This window comes from Watersipora subatra, chromosome 6 (genome assembly GCF_963576615.1).
Source record: "Watersipora subatra chromosome 6, tzWatSuba1.1, whole genome shotgun sequence".
NCBI lineage: Eukaryota > Metazoa > Bryozoa > Gymnolaemata > Cheilostomatida > Watersiporidae > Watersipora > Watersipora subatra.
In genome coordinates this window covers 30,363,540-30,380,458 of record NC_088713.1, presented here as the reverse complement: position 1 = coordinate 30,380,458, position 16,919 = coordinate 30,363,540, and the positions used below count along the sequence as shown (strand labels likewise).

Below are 16,919 nucleotides of genomic sequence, written 5' to 3'. Positions count from 1 at the left end.
AGGTTACATTCTTCAAACGAAGTGGTTAGCATTTTTTGTCTCCTGACCAGTCGAATACCGGATTCGTTGAGATGTGTGATATTGTCATGAAGTTGCCAGAACCAGCATTCATCGGCAGAGGGTCAAGAATTGGTGACAGACTCTCTTTTGGTGTAGATCTTTCATTGTTTTCTTTGTAAACATGTAATTTGATAGTTTCATCAGAGTTTCTGTGACAAATTTCTTTTTATATAAATAGTGTAACAAAATCTATTTCAGTATAAACAATGTTTTTTAGTGAAACATCTTTGGCTATGGTCATTTTTTTAATTAACTGTATTGTATGTTTCTAAGCTACAAATCTGCTTGAAAAGTGTAGTAACATTTTACAGTAAATATAAATGTATTCCCTATGCACTCAACACAATTCTTATTATCAATTAAATCATTGCTTCTTCATTTTATAAACGGCCCATATTACCCTGTAGTTGGGGTAATATGGGCCACATTTCGGATTTGAAAGTTTTGCTGATAAGTCTCAAGGATGAACAGCTAGGAGGTTGTCTTTTTGGTGTTTTATAAACTCAAGTCTACCACATGATGAGCCATAATTTTGTTTGGATCCCACCAATATTTACTTTTCTAAAGTCTTTTTTAGGTGAGGTGGCCCATATTACCCCACTTTCCCCTATTAGTCAAGCGTGCAAATCTATGGCTAATACGTACACGTATATTCCAAAATATATTCTTAAATTCAACAATTGGCCACCAAATAGGTAATAAAGGGTAAATTTACTACAAGTATCGTCTCAGATGTTAAACAAACGTTTCTGTTCAGCAATCATATAAAAATGCGATGTTTAACGAATGTAAAATATTTTATGATTTACTGCTAAGTCGATTGCTTAGACAGACACCTAACCAATTGACTTCAAAGTTAAGCATAAAATAATGTGTTTTTTACTAAACAAGAATCATTATAATTTATAAAGCTTGAAGGCTATGTTTATAAATCCGTTGAAAATGTTGGTGTTAAAAAAGGAACAGTCTAACAAGTTTTCGAAGTTAGCTGTGGTGGTTTTTGTGTAGCTTCCGTAGTTCTGTTATCCCGTAGTTAATTATGTTTAGTCAGTTTCCAACAGCGGCTATTGTGTGACATAAAACGAGCACAGACTATAGCTGGAGTTCTTAATAAACTGATTTCACCGCATTACGATTATTCGTGAACGTAGACGTAAACGACGTTAAAGTTTTGTGCATCGAGAGCCGCGGTTAAAAATGTTACTGGTGTCGTGTTTCATTTTTGTGCACTAAGGGATGGATATATTTCTACGAATCTGTTGTTGCATAGTTTGACTGTAAGTAATATTTAATAACATATGCGCAAACGGTTGGTTTGTGCCTTACAAGAACTAGCAAGTAATATTAGTAATTATATTATTACATAATAAATACATCCGTACCTAACCTGGCGTTGTTGATCAGCAACGAGTGATGAGTAGCTTTTGTCGGTAGACTTTGAATATGTTCAGATTCCATTTACTAATGCTATGAAAAATAGTAATAATTCTGAGTTATGGGATATTTCTTTCTCATTATTTTCGTTACTAGTTACATTAATAAGAATTCACCGAATTTTAACATTTAGAGATGGTCGGCAACCCTTTTTATTTTTAAGCTATTCCTTCTGGCTGCAAGTGATATGTATATTATAACATTTTTCTAATTTCAACAGTGTAATGGGGTTATCAGAATGTATGTTCCGCTCATCTTCTTGTAATCCAGGTGTGTTATTCCCTAGCTGGACCCAAGCGTTTTTCAAAGGTTTCTAAACGCATTCTGCTTTGAATTTGTCACATTGTTAGGTGTGTCAACATCTTGGCCGGTTCAAATCGGGAAGACAACTTTACTACTGTAAATAGAAATTGAAGAACACACTAGCTGGTGTTTGATACGATATAGATATTTGGTAGATATGGTGTCTTACAGTGTCTCGCGTTCCGTGTTCTCAACCTGAGTTGCTGTTCAAAGAACTCGGCCTGGGTTTTTGATGAACTCGCAACTCGTTTTTGATGTTACGCAAAACTAACTCGGGTTTGTAAAAAGCAGAGTAATTGGGGTGTCTCATTTACAGAACCGCATTCGCGCATATTATATAAGATTTAATAATTGATTAATAACAGTAATTTAAATATAAATATAGATATTTAAATTATATATATTGGTGATATTTGCGCATATTTATTTAATTAAATGTAAAGAGACATAAACAATTGTAGAATGTAAAAAGCAAACTAAAAAACAATCTATGTGGGAGCCGGGTCACTTCTTTTTTAAATGAAAAAAAAAGATTTCTCTTTCTAAAACCTGACAAGAAACTGAATGAATACCGAAAATGAACAAACATAAAAATTATATCAAGGACGTTTACTGATGCACCAAAAGAAATTCCATATAAAAAATATACGGTAGCTAGAGAAAATGAAATGATGAGTTGTTTAGTATGACGCCTTACAGTGCTTCGCGTTCCATGTTCTCCAGCAGAGTTGTTGAACTCGATATATAACTTGATATATGAACTCGTATATAATTACGTATAGGGCTACAATGTAATACCTATTGGTAATCATTGAAGGTCATATAGGTCATTGAAGTTCTTGTAATATTTCAACTCTTATTGCTTGTAATACAAAACAGCACCAACATCTATTGACTAATAGATCTATATACTAATATCTATTGACTAATAGATTTATACACCTATTATACAACATGTATTAGTATATAATTATATACACCTATATATACAACATCTATTGGCTAGTAAATCTATATACCAACATCTATTGGCTAATAAATCCGTATATACCAACATCTATTGGCTACACACTCGACCTGTATTATAGATCTGTAACTCTGACAGTTATTGTATGTATTAATGGTTGAAGAACATTTAGTCTAACTAAAAACCAAACATCTCAAATAGCAGAATTGAATAATCAAAGCAAAACAATCAATTTGAATCAATCATGAGCTCCATTATTTCATCTTTTCACAAGCTCATTGAATACTCTACTAGTTACTTTATAGGGTCTTCTTTTAACTCATCTTTTACTGAATTGCAAATTTGCACAACTCTAATAATCATATGTTATTGCAAGTTTACATTTTGTTTGTAAGATGACAAGCTGATTAGTGATGTGCTCTATGCACTATTTGCTAGTACAGTAGACACTCCCTTAAAGGTTGACTTGCAACAAAATTCACATTACCGTTATTTGATATGAAAAGATTCACCATGTCTTACTCTGTTGTGTGGTAGGTGCACAATATGTGGAAAGGTGATTACAAGCTTTTAAAAGCTCAAAAACGAACAGAAAATCGCAGCCACACGAGATCGCTTAGTATTACAAAAACGATCATTTTTTTTTTCTCAAAATGGCTTATTTTTTGTTGCTAACAGAGATAATTTATTGTAGTTTACTATTGGTAAACAAATTAAACGGAAAATAGGTAATGAGCCTACCAGAAATCAATTTATAAAAACATTTGTGTGGCGAAATAATAGTCGCTCTGGCGAAATAATAATCATCAGTATCGCAAAACGACAATAATGTTGCTATGCCTGCGAAAGGGTTAAAAAGTTAGGTTTAGTTTTTTCCTTTTTGAAGGGCCTTTTTGAAGGGTTTAGGATGTTCTTAGAAAGGATTAGGCGATTCACATGTATTCTACTGTTCTTATAAAGTAAAATCCCTATAATGTAAACGGTCTCGGAACAGATTATTTACGTTGCAGGAGCGTCTAGTGTACTATTTGGTGCCTGGCATTTTGTATTCTAAGTTTTCTATTACAGTTTGCTCTTTCTTACATTGATATCCCTTGTGTAGTTTAACATTTCAATTTAACCTTTTGCTCCCTAAACATGAAGCCTCACTCTCGTGTCAAGTATAGTTTTTCTTTCTGTAACTAGGGCAGTGCAAGGTTAGTTGTTTCAACACTTCCAGTTGGTAGAAATATGACTTCGTATTCTTCTCCGCTCTGTTATGCCATTTACCCAAATATTGCTGTTGTCGGTTAGCATATTTATATAATTTCTGTGGACACTCACATTTTGTGTGTTATGATACATTTCAATCCTATACCATGACCGCGAAACAATCATCAGATCATAAATGACAGTTCACTGTATTTTTGTATCATTCTGTGCTTTAAAGGGCATAAAAAATTATGAAAACCAGATTGCATTAGGTTTCTGTTAATATTGGTGAGACTACCAGTTTTTTAATTTACTGGTTAGCCACTTTGTCGGATTTGTACTCCCATTTTTTCATCTTTTTTATAGTCATACTTGGCCATTTAGACCAGTAGAACATAGTACAATAGTTTTCTTTTGACCTGTTGACGTCTTCATTTTTATTTTACTGGTACCCTGGCAGTCATGAGAGATCATCAGACGTAATAGCTCTACTTACAATTATTCAGGATTCCTTGTGAATGCTCGATTTGTGTAGTCGTAAGACGTTAGTCGGATTAACATGCTGAATGTCGCGAGTTCAAATTCTGTTCTATGCAATTTTTTCCCGTCAAACCGTGGCTGCAGATGGACACTCCTCTTATTATTGTAATACTTTGTGTTTTATTCATCAAATTTCAATATGACATTTGCATATAGACATATGAGTACTTTTTGTTTAGTTTCAATCATTTTCAGCCAAATAAGTAGGTTTAACCATACTAGGTTCAACTATACCTTCATGTACGCTCATGCTTAGCATCCACACTGCGCTCAAATTCAGCACTAATGCGAACACTGCCTAGGTTTCATTTGTTAGTGGTTGTATCCAAATGAACGTTAGCCACTCCAGCAGAAGTGCAAGCTGTTTGCAGCATTGGTCTTATGCCTTGAGATGACATGACACAGATGGGATTAGCCTTGTGAGCTGGTAGGTGCTGTGCCTCAGTGGCGTGAGCGCGTTTGTTGGCTGGTAGGTTTGGTGTGATAAGAGGACAGGATGCTTGATAATCAGTAGCTGTCAACGTGTACGCTTAATCTAAGTACTACTACAAGGAAGTTACTATTTAGGGACCGTTTCATCTTGAGCAGTCAAGATAAATATTTGCCTAAGGCTTTACATGCCAAGTTGTTGACAAATACAGTGCAAGTAGATTTAGTAATTGTTACTAGTAGTTCCTGCTAGTAGGGCGTTACAGCTAACCACGGTTGTAAACAAACATTTTTGTTTCTTTTCTGCGGTTTAGATATATAGGTTTTCCTATGTAGCCATAGTCATAAAATATTTATCTTTGTTGGTTGGTCCATGGAACTCGATACGGAACTGATCTTACTATATTTCCATGCATGATCTTTCATTCTGTATAATCAGGAATATTGATGAATTTGGATGTATATGTTTAAAGCACATATACAACTTTATAAAAATCTTATGGACGATCACACTCAAGCCTGGGGTCAAGTGTCAAGGTTGTTCGGAACAATAGCTGATTCAGCTTTGCGTAGACCATATAATTTATTGTTTTGCGATGTTTCTAAATTTTGTCATTATTAAGTCGATTCATATGTCTGATTTTTGCCGATAGAAATATTCTCTTGACAGGATCGCCCGATCCATATTTGTCGGTGTAATACCACCCCATTGCTATAATTTTGTTGCTCTCCTAATGTATTGACCTTTTTGTTGATCAAATCTGTTTCATAGACAACAGTGGATATCGGTTTACCATGGTAGAGAGTGTAAATGTTTGTTTCAGAAAATTGATATGTGAGGACTACAGTGTCTTTGTCAGTTATGGGATGGCTCGATAACTTCATATGAAATAAGATGACACCTCTCATATCATTTGCAGTCGTTGTTTTTACTTGGCTAGCTGATGTGAGGGAAGGAATTAACTATGGAGATGTTGCTGTGTAAATTTTGACAAATGAAACAATGCAAAGCAGAACAAAATCTTTGCCTTGGTCTGTATTATTATGGCTATCAGTGTTTAGTGAAAATGTCTGTTGCTCAAAAACATGATTTGAAAAAATAAAAAAACTAATCAAGTAGAGAATGTCTAATTTTTGTTTAGTTTGCAGTTTATGCGTTTTTGTAAGATTCATCCAATGAAACAATGTTTATGAATAAACATTTTCAATTTTAACCATTTCTAATAAAGCAATCCTTTGCTGCTTTGTGGTTCACCTTTCGAGGCTTCAGTATTTCACGAGGTAAAAAATATTAAAATTCAATAAATATTGAATTATTAAAATATTGAAATATTAATTAAATCAAAATAGAATACATAGATCACTCTCATACTCTGGGCTCCTTCATTGCGCTAGCAGCAGCCGCAGTTATTTTTCTATTGGTTATGTGAAGTGTAAACATATTTGTGAACGCCTTCATCGGCCCTTCATCATGCTTCCATAATTCACAAGATTGTCTAATTAACCTATAATAAACAATGAATAATCACACGTATCACAAGAGGCATCGCAAGAGTTATCGCAAGAGGCACCGCTAGAAGCGCTGCTAGAAACGCTGCTAGAAACGCTAGAAGCACCGCAAGAGGCACCGGTGACGATTAACCTCGAAGGAAAAGAGCTTACTGTACTGTATGTCGGGTGAGACTTTGCATAAGGCTCTGCATACTGTCACATATACAGTCTTATATTGACATTTCCCAGATAATTCAACAACTCTTATGGTCTTAATTAATTGTTTACAGACTTTATGGCCATCATCACTTGTCATGTCCTCTATTAGCTCATCAGTGCAAGACATAAGTCAAGTCAAGAGCTGTACAAGACAGAGCTGTACAAGACAAAGCTGTACAAGACAGAGCTGTACAAGACAGAGCTGTACAAGACAGAGCTGTACAAGACAGAGCTGTACAAGACAGAGCTGTACAAGACAGAGCTGTACAAGACAGAGCTGTACAAGACAGAGCTGTGCAATACAGAGCTGTGCAAGACAGAGCTGTACAAGACAGAGCTGTACAAGACAGAGCTGTACAAGACAGAGCTGTACAAGACAGAGTTGTACAAGACAGAGTTGTACAAGACAGAGCTGTACAAGACAGAGCTGTACAAGACAGAGCTGTACAAGACAGAGCTGTACAAGACAGAGCTGCACTGAGAACTGTCTTGGAAGTATAATTCTTTAGGCATTTAAATCCTTTGAAATCTGAAAATTTTCTCCATTTTTATTCATTTTATAGGCCCAAATTATTTTTGTAGCTGGCAAGTATTTATCTTTAACATCTGACACTTTTTCCAAGTGCAAAAACATGACCATGGAAATGATAAAATATTTATGATGGTTCATTATAGATAATAAATATGCTGATGATACTTCAATAACAGTAATAGGAAATCCAGCAAGAACATGCGTGTATGAATAAATTTTTATTCGCATTAATAGTCATCAACAAAATGATGTTTTTCGTGTCATGCAAGAAGAAAAAAAAGACAGAAACCAGGACTTATTGAGTGAGTTGAACAAAGTGTCTTTAAAGTTGGTAATCTAATAGTATTACGGAAGAGTCAGGATAGTGAATTGAAGGTTGTAGTAAAAAAATTATAGACTGAAACGCACAATGGTGGAACACACGTTCTCTATTCCATGTTGGTGTCATGGAATAGAGAACGTCATGGCCTTCACACGACTGGCGTCAACTTCATTGATCAACCTATGTTTCTACTAGACTTGTCGGTCAGTAGCTTCAATGCGTGTAGCGACAATGTAAACGTTATTTGTGTATTGTCTATCCATTTCATCATTGTCACATTCAGGCCTTTAAAGATTGACTTGCAAAAAATTTCACATTACAGTTATTTGGTATCAAAAGATTCACCATGTCTTACTCTGTTGTGTTGAAGGTGCAAAATATGTGGAAAGGTGATTACAAGCTCTTAAAACCTCAAAAATGAAAAGCCGCCGAAACGAAAAGAGTTGAGCTCGAGTTATCTAAAGCAATTTATCATTACGTGGAACGGACCAAAGAAACCGTTCGAGTTAACCATGTGTTAGAGCTATCCGAGGACGAGTTATTCATGTTTGACTGTATATATATATATATTAAATGTCTATATATAAATGCCCAATGAAAGTATTTCAATTTTTTGTATATAAATTGGTTTTTACAATCTTTGCAGGCCAGCTGGCAAAAATTAATTTTGCTCTGGCAAAAAACAAACCCTAGTATGAAAAAAATGTGACCCCCAGTTTATTATAGACATGTACCAACCAAATATTCCTGGTGATAGTTTTGTAATACTTGAGTTCTCATTGCATATTCAAGCTATACAGAAAAGCATCGTTTGTTCGGACTAATACAGATTGGGCCAAATTTGGATTTTGAAAAAATCCGGACGTTGTAAATGGAGTACTGTAGAGTACTGTACATTAAGCATTGTATATTGTCTCTCATACATACTCGTAGGTTGCATTATGGTACAATATGCATATACCAATATACATGAGAGTAAAATATGGTTATATCTGCAACAGAATACAGTATTATATTAACAATAACAAATGAAAAGTACATCACAACACTCTGGTGGCAAATTCATGGACATGTCTTGTACGTCAGTACGTGTCTTGTGTCATTTGTCACGAGAGCCACCTATTGGTCAAAGTTGTCATTTATCGGACAGACATGGCCGCATCGGACCATCGTCTAAATAGAACCCGGGCATTTAAAAGTCTAGAAAAGGGAAGTTTGAAGAAGCGATTGTCGACTAGAGATTCCGAAGTGGTTAAAATGGCCAAAGAAAACAATATTTTATGCTGCTGTGAGACAAAATGAGAAATGGGATTTGGAAAGGAATCGGCTTGTTGACTTTGTATAAATTTTGAGAGTTGTCAAATTATTATTATTTATTATTAATAGCAGTAGCAATAATAAATGAAAATTACAAGTCAGCCGAGCGAATGCGTAGCTCGCGCCGTTTGTCAAGAGAGCCACTTTTTGGGCAAAGCTGTTATTCTTTGGACTGACATGGCCGCATTGTCCGGACTCTGGATCTTGTCCGGGGCAGTGAAGTCCGAAGAAGCGTTGGCCGACTATACTGTTTCTATGAAGCCATCGTCCAATCTAAAGTTGCTTGCTACCATTATCGTGCGTCTAAACATGTCTCAATGTGAGTTGAGAGACAACATTTATGATAGTAAGCCATCCATGTAAGGTTGAAGTGACTCTTGAATATTAAATGACAATTATTTCAGCACTCATGTTTTTTATTTTTTATCGTTGTAGCTGTTCATATTTGCTTCTGATCAATGACACCGAGCTCAATGACACAGCTCATAACTTGTTAGTACTCAACGCTGTTCCATATTGATTTTTATTCAACAAAAGCATACAAATTTCGCATTATTAATTAATAATTAAGTAGGTTTATCACTTGCCTTTTTGTATTGCCATTCACTATAAAAAGCGTGTCAAGTGTAAATGTGTTTTAGCACCCATTTTTCTTGCTATCCAAATCTGATTATTACATACCTCATGCAAACGCATCCTCAAGGATACTGAATCTGTCACTAAGTTTTCATACAGGGGTAGTGTAGCAATACCTCGATGTGCCAGTGCAGTAGAGATATGATAGGCCGACAAGCAGATGCAAGTGTGCCAGTGTAGTAGCAGACAAGCGGATCATGTTTCCTTAGGGTGCTGTAGAGTGAAGGTTGTGTCAAGGCTGTATCTTTAAGATACATTTGTGTTCATAGACCTAATGCACATGGACAAATGCGAATCGACTCCGTTGGTTGCTAAGGCCGTTTTCATCAGGGCTGTAAAATTTGCCTGGAAATACAGTTATTACCAGGAAAGCGGGAAAAACTGGGACGAATTGGTAAATACCGTCCGAAACTGGTAAAAACGGAGCAAAACTTGAAAAAATTATTTTAGGGGCCACTTCATACTCTCTATAAAGTGGTTGTATCATGAGTTGTAGATGTATATTGTTATAGAAGTGGAGGGGTATTTATAAATAAACTATATTTATAAATACCTAATATATTGAAGTATGTCCTACAACAATGACATCGACGGGAGACTGAGTTGAAATAGAAATCTAGCTTGATGTCTCTAGAAATCTAGAGATGTGTAGTGGAAAACTATGCGAAGGAAGGTTGACAGCTGGTTGACAGCACCGGTCATAGCCATTCAATAGCAATCTTTGCTGGTCTGAGTCATTCTTGGTTATCCTAGCATACATGTAACCTAACACCTCCGTCCGGGTCTGTCATTAGTTTTTACTGTCATTATGCCTGTCTTTGTCTTAAACCTGTATCTTTAGCTCGTGTGATACTTAGGCTTTTCTCATCCTACACTTTTACGTAATGCAAAAACCAGTACCACCCAGTTACAACAGTACCAAACCCTGGTTTCCATAGCACAAAAATGGCTCGTCGCTTGGGTGTTTCACTTCCAAAGACCGACACTGGATCACAACAGAATGAATGCGACGCGGCTGTGTTTCTGTGATGACATTTCAGTGTTATATGTAGGGGGGGGGGGGTTGTCGCTGTCATTATATGGACAGTTAGTAATTGACTGATAATGCTTCAGTTCAGATTTGTTTCTCCTTGACCTTCGGTATGTTCAGCTATAGCTATTAAAATCTTGGAATTAAAAATCTGCATTTTGATGAATTTGAACTTAGGAAGATTGCATCCGCAAGTTTTCGAACCGCGCGCTCTACCACTAAGTTACGCAAGGCATATTGATCAAACACATTATCATATACAGTATACCCTACAGGATGAAAATATTCGTTGGTTGAAAAAATTCGCGATTTCGCGAAGTCATTTCCGCGAATTATTAAATTCCGTAAATAATTAGTTCTATTTTTAATCACAAGGGAGAATAACTACTTTATCAAATTAAAAACTAGTCGCTAGGCTAGTTTTTAATATAAATACTAAACGTAGTTGAGTTCCAAAACATTTTTAAAATCTTTGCTTGGGCTTTGAGCTAACACCATTACCAACGCATCACATTTATTTACAAAATTATTCAAGGTTGTCACAAGATATGCAGAATGGCGTCATCGCGAAAATAGCCGCTAGGCAGAAGTACTAAACGTAGCCGAGTTCCAAAACTTCTTTAAAGTCATCGCCGAGCTTCGAGTTTTATTGCAATTGCATCAAACTTTACAAAATTATTCAAGGTTTTCACATGTTATTCGGTATGGCTTCATCATCGCAAAAATCTCTCCTAGTCTTTTTACATTGAAATCCACTCCATCAATCTCTAATAACGAAGTTGAGGACGATCATGATTCTGATCTGGACATTATGGTATGTATTTGATTTGCAGTGAAAATACGTTTTTCCATAATTAACTGCAATAGTTGATTCTTTTGTTTAAAAACTGATCGCTTTCATTAAATACTTCAGCTATTGTTTTTGTACTTCCGTAACACTTATTAAAATTTTCTTTTTTATGTTTACTGCAGATTGAGAATGAAACAACCTACTCCGATTACGAAAACTAGAGACAAGTAGTAATATTCATCATGGCAGGAATATTGGCAGAGAAGCAACCAGTCAACCTAGACCCCCTTCATCGACAACAAATCCTTGATATCGCTGCAGCAAACATGATTAAATTATATTTTATTTCATATATAGATATATTATAATTTATTACAAACTTGAGTGTACAATTAAAATATTTCAAATACAAATAAAATTTTACAAACGATGAATGGAGTAAATATAAACAGTTTAGTCCATATGGCGGTTGTCTAGCAATAAAATTAAACTGGTACTCTTGATAAGTGAATACTAGCGTGTAATGGTGCTCTCTGACTAGTTATTTTGGTAATAGCAGCTCTGTCACTTTCTTGGGTAGATGTTAAAGGCGATTCCTTCACTACTACATGACTGGTAAGGAAGTTATCATCAGAACACTCCTCGTGGCTTACTATTGCAAAGTTTGGCCGGTTGGCCAAAGATCTGTGCTCGTAAAGGCGTTTTTGTTTCTTTTTTAAAACAGATATATTCTCCTCGTTAGCAGCTGCGGTCATTTCTACTGCAATTTCAAGACCTCCCTGAATGATTGGTAATCTTCTAAGAATGACATCTACCACCCTTGCAATCATTGTGCTTCTGTGTATGATGAAAACTCTCTCTCTCACACTAAAACAAATAATGAAGCGGTAGGGATGGAAAAAATAAATATTGCGTTTTACCGAAGAACCAAAGTAAAATTCAGCTAATTTAGTAAATGTGAAAAACTCATTACTTACCACAAATTGTTGGTTCATCAAAGGCCTCCAAATCTATGAATATTCGTGAAAACCTCTGAACGCAGCAAAAAATTTATAGCTTAGCACGGTCGCCCGTACGTGTAGTTGTAAGCTAAATAAAAAACGAAACACGCAATGTGCGCATGCGTAGGGTTAACTCTATTGCTAGACGTAATAGAGTTAACTCTTCATAGAGAGTGGCAGTTTTCAGCCGCGAATAAATTAGTCCCCCAATATGCATGAAAAGGCAATTTTCGCGAAATATAACTCTGCGAATAAATTCATCCTGTAGGGTAGTGTAGGCACACACTAAATGACATATTATTTGAAACTCTTAACTTTATTAGCCCTATGAAACACGATGCTTTATTGCGTTTTCGTGAACTTCTATTTCCGGTTTTTCGTATGGTTCAATTGCTAAATCGCGGTGAAGGTCAATACTTTTCATGGGACAATAGTATTATCTTGGGTAGGAATAGCCTCTACACACTCTCACCGTTCGGTCAGACAAAGACAGTCCGATATCCCATTTTCACATTTGTAACAGTGTCGAGAGGCACCAGTATCGTCATATTCAAAGTTTTCATGGATAGTTTCTGGTGGAACAGTAACCTTTTTTTTATACACACACTTCTAAGCAAGAAATGTTATGATTAATTCAACATATTCAAGATTTCTATTTTGTTTTCTCAGTTGGTATTAATTGTATCACTACCAAATCGTCTTTTATTGTAATCATAGCAAAACGGATTTAATTTAGCTATTGCTAATTATTTCAAATTTACATTTAAACCCTTTTATAGTTGTTTAATTTTTTTAAATTAATTTGATTTTTCACAAAAATTTTTCCTCATGATATGAAGTTTGAAAGTTACAGTTGTTTGACAAACTGAAAACTCACAATTTTTTTTAATTTTTTTAATCTATTTAACCTGCACAAAACACTTTCGCATTCGGAACAGAGCATTCGGAACATTAGAGCATTCGGAACATTAGAGCATTTGGAACAGAGCGTTCGGAACTGCTCAGATTCAAATAAAAACGACTGAGGTGTCAAAATGTTTAAAATGGAATAAATTGTTTGGCATTTATTCCATTTTAAGATGCTCGAACACATTTATGGCTCTTTCTTGCTCTACTGTGAATAGCTGGCATGTTTCGAGTCGCACGAGTTATCACTATCACTATTACTATAGCATTTTTATTATTGTTAACAATACAATAATCACTGTCACTGGGACTATTACTCAATAGATAATCATGAAAAGTCGATTGATCTACTATCAGTAGTATCAGACCTACTTAGCTGTAATGTAGGTGTTACCATAGAGAAATACAAACAGAAGTATAGGCTTAATAATGAGTAAGTCTGAAAGATGAAGCTGGTCGTACTTGGTGTAGTTTACTTTTACATGAGCTAGTTTTTAACGACCGTATCTTATCGATTTATTTTTTAGCATTTTTCAAAATATTGATTTTACTTTTTACCAATATATTTACCTTTACAGATGAAACAATGATGTTTCATGGGTGAATGTTTGGGACAATCGAAGATAAATCGATTGTCCCAAACATTAAATGATGAAACATCGATTTCAGTTTCAAACGATCATCGGTGAAGATAAATCGGTTTCAAATGATATTTCTAGAAACTTCCGACTTAATACTCTAGATTAGCCTGTCTTGACAAACTGCTGTTTTTGCGGAGTTGTTCCCCCGTTTAGTGGAACGAGCAAAACAACAGCTTGTCGCAATACGCACTGCACCTGATGCATCAACTGCACTAGATGGAAGTTGTCTATGCGGCTTGGCTGTGATGCTGTTATGTCGGTCGCTCCATTGGTAATCATAACGGAATTAGCCCAAAAAATTATGTAAAAAAAAAGATACAACCAGTTGATATGCTGTTAATATGGGATGAGGGGACTCGCTTGGATGTACAAGACAGTAAATGCTTCAATGCAGTAAAATATTCATTTCATATTGTAAGATGTATAGCAGAACAGGCCATACAAAGTAAGTTTGTTTCGAAATTTGATGTGTATGCTGAACTGCTGATAGCCTGGTACGGTGGCGTTAATATTATATCACAGGAATATTCTATATCTGTTTTGTCCGACAACTCAAACATAGCATGATTAATAATGCAGTAGTTTAATACAGCGCTAAAACAAAGGTGTGTGACTATGTTACAGTATATTAAGTTTTATGTAAACAATTAGAATATTAGTCGATAAGAGGTTTTTAATTGTGAAGTCGTTTTCACAATAGAAACAGGAGAACGAATGGAGATGTAGTCTTAGAATGACAGGAGATGGATGATAACCAGCCAGTCTACCTTAAATTAACCTAACTTATTTCTATTCTTTGTTTTCATATTTTATTTCTAATTATAATGTTTTGCTTTTGTACTCGTTACACATATTATATATATTATTGTATGTATACAATAATATATATTTATTGTGAAAGATTGTAAAAATTTTTATATTATTGTGAAAGAGTATAAAGTTTAAAAAAATGTTATTTGCTCGTTTTAGAGTGAATTGAAATTACTTACATTGTTTGTAATGAGAAAAGCTTTTACAGAATTCAAACAAATGGCTTTTCAAACAGCCGTTTGAAACAGACCGCAAACAACAATCGAGATTGGCCCTTGCATTGCTTATTCTTTACCATAGTAAGAGCCGCTTCGATTGTCCTAAACCATGGTTGAAAATTAGAAAATGAATTCCATTGTACAGGGTTCAAACTCAAGACCATTCGCTTTATAAACCGACACACTAACCATGGTTGCAGGTTCACGTAGCAGCCATGAAAGGTGAAGCACTGTTTAATCTTCTACACCGACTCAGCTATGTGTAGGAGAGCTGATTTAAAGACCTTGAGTGTCTTGAGAAATTGGAATAATATGTCTTGAAGATTATTTAGGCTCTCAAAACAAATGTGCCAGTTGCATTTTGAACTACAATAGATGCGCCTATAATAATGTACACGTCCTTTTATGTAAATTCCAGTTTACTTGAAGAATTTATGGAAAGTTTTTGCTTCATATTATGTAAGAAATTGCGTATAATGTAAAGCGTCAAGGCGGTGCACGTTCTCGGAGAACGGATTTGAATAACGCGAAGTCCTATAGTTAGCCTTGAAAGTCCTATAGTTAGCCTTGAAAGTCCTATAGTTAGCTTTGAAAGTCCTATAGTTAGCCTTGACAGTCCTTTAGTTAGCCTTGAGGGTCCTATAGTTAGCCTTGAAAGTCCTATAGTTAGCCTTGAAAGTCCTATAGTTAGCCTTGAAAGTCCTATAGTTAGCCTTGAAAGTCCTATAGTTAGCCTTGAAAGTCCTATAGTTAGCCTTGAAAGTCCTATAATTAGCCTTGAAAGTCCTATAGTTAACCTTGAAAGTCCTATAGTTAGCCTTGAAAGTCCTATAGTTAGCCTTGAAAGTCCTATAGTTACCCTTGAAAGTCCTATAGTTAGCCTTGAAAGTCCTATAGTTAGCCTTGAAAGTCCTATAGTTAGCCTTGAAAGTCCTATAGTTAGCCTTAAAAGTCCTATAGTTAGCCTTGAAAGTCCTATAGTTAGCCTTGAAAGTTCTATAGTTTGCCTTGAAAGTCCTATAGTTAGCCTTGAAAGCATTGTTTTTTATTTAGTCGAACAGAAGGGAGAGAAAATGATGTCATGGGTTTCTCTCTACAGTAGAAGCTCCTGCAACGTAAATGATTCATTTCAGGAACATTTACAATAGAGGGATTTTACGTTATACGAACAGTAAAATAAATGTAAATTGCCAAATTCGTTCCGAGATCTTTCCAAACTCACCGCTTTGGCCCAACAGAAAGAAAAACCTAGACTTCACTTTTTAGTTTAATTACTGCAGTATTATTAGTTTGCATCGACAACTTTTCTTCTTTTTCTGATCACTTTTTCTGGTTTTATAGACCATGATTGCGGTAGTTTCATAATAAGTTGATGGAAAATGCACATTTTCGACGTCCATTCACAATGACTTTATTTAGTCTAATCTGGAAATTAAAACTAATGACAAATATTTTATACGTCTACAATGAAGCACAACGAAAATGTAATTGTTAGGCCTGCTATAAAAAAGCGGTATCTACCCGTTTGTGGTCTATTTGTATTTAGGGGTTAAGGTTGAGATAAAAGATAATTTTTGACAATACTCTAACTCGTGACATTCTGATTGCTAGACAAACGCTAATTGCTAGACACTTGCGCCAATCAATCGCCTCCAAGTATTTATGAGCAATTGCAGCATATTCCCTCCTTTGTCGGCACATCTAATGATCACAACGAACTGAAATGTCATGGAAGTTGCGTATATATCAATAAATACAACAACAAACGCGTGTCATTTTTTCTCTCACAAGATATTTTACTATTCAAATCGAATTTGAGAACTCGCATGATTTGACACTACGTTATATGGAATTTTTTACGTAGTACCAAGCAAAAACTGCGTAATTTTTTACAGTATCGGAAAATTGCGCTACAGGGGTATATGTTATAGGAGCGTTTACTGTATATAAATCTATATATAAAACATACATAGACTCAAAGGTAGCAGTTTTGTTTTATTGCCGAGGCAGGCCAATATGATCATTGAGTATTGTTTTTCATGCCTTGTGGTCTTCACTAGAACTGTCGACTCTCTTTCCTTT

The 16,919-nt window shown here is 35.3% G+C and overlaps 1 protein-coding gene across 1 annotated transcript in view; it reads left to right on the top strand.

Moving 5' to 3' along the window:
• The first annotated feature begins 1,255 nt into the window (after positions 1 to 1,255).
• LOC137398520 (alpha-1,3-mannosyl-glycoprotein 4-beta-N-acetylglucosaminyltransferase A-like) overlaps positions 1,256 to 16,919 on the top strand; it is an 83,398-nt gene continuing 67,734 nt past the window's right edge. Inside the window, exon 1 of the mRNA XM_068084639.1 lies at positions 1,256 to 1,337. The gene's annotated coding sequence lies outside the window, so the exon portion shown is untranslated. The remainder of the gene's footprint in view (positions 1,338 to 16,919) is intronic.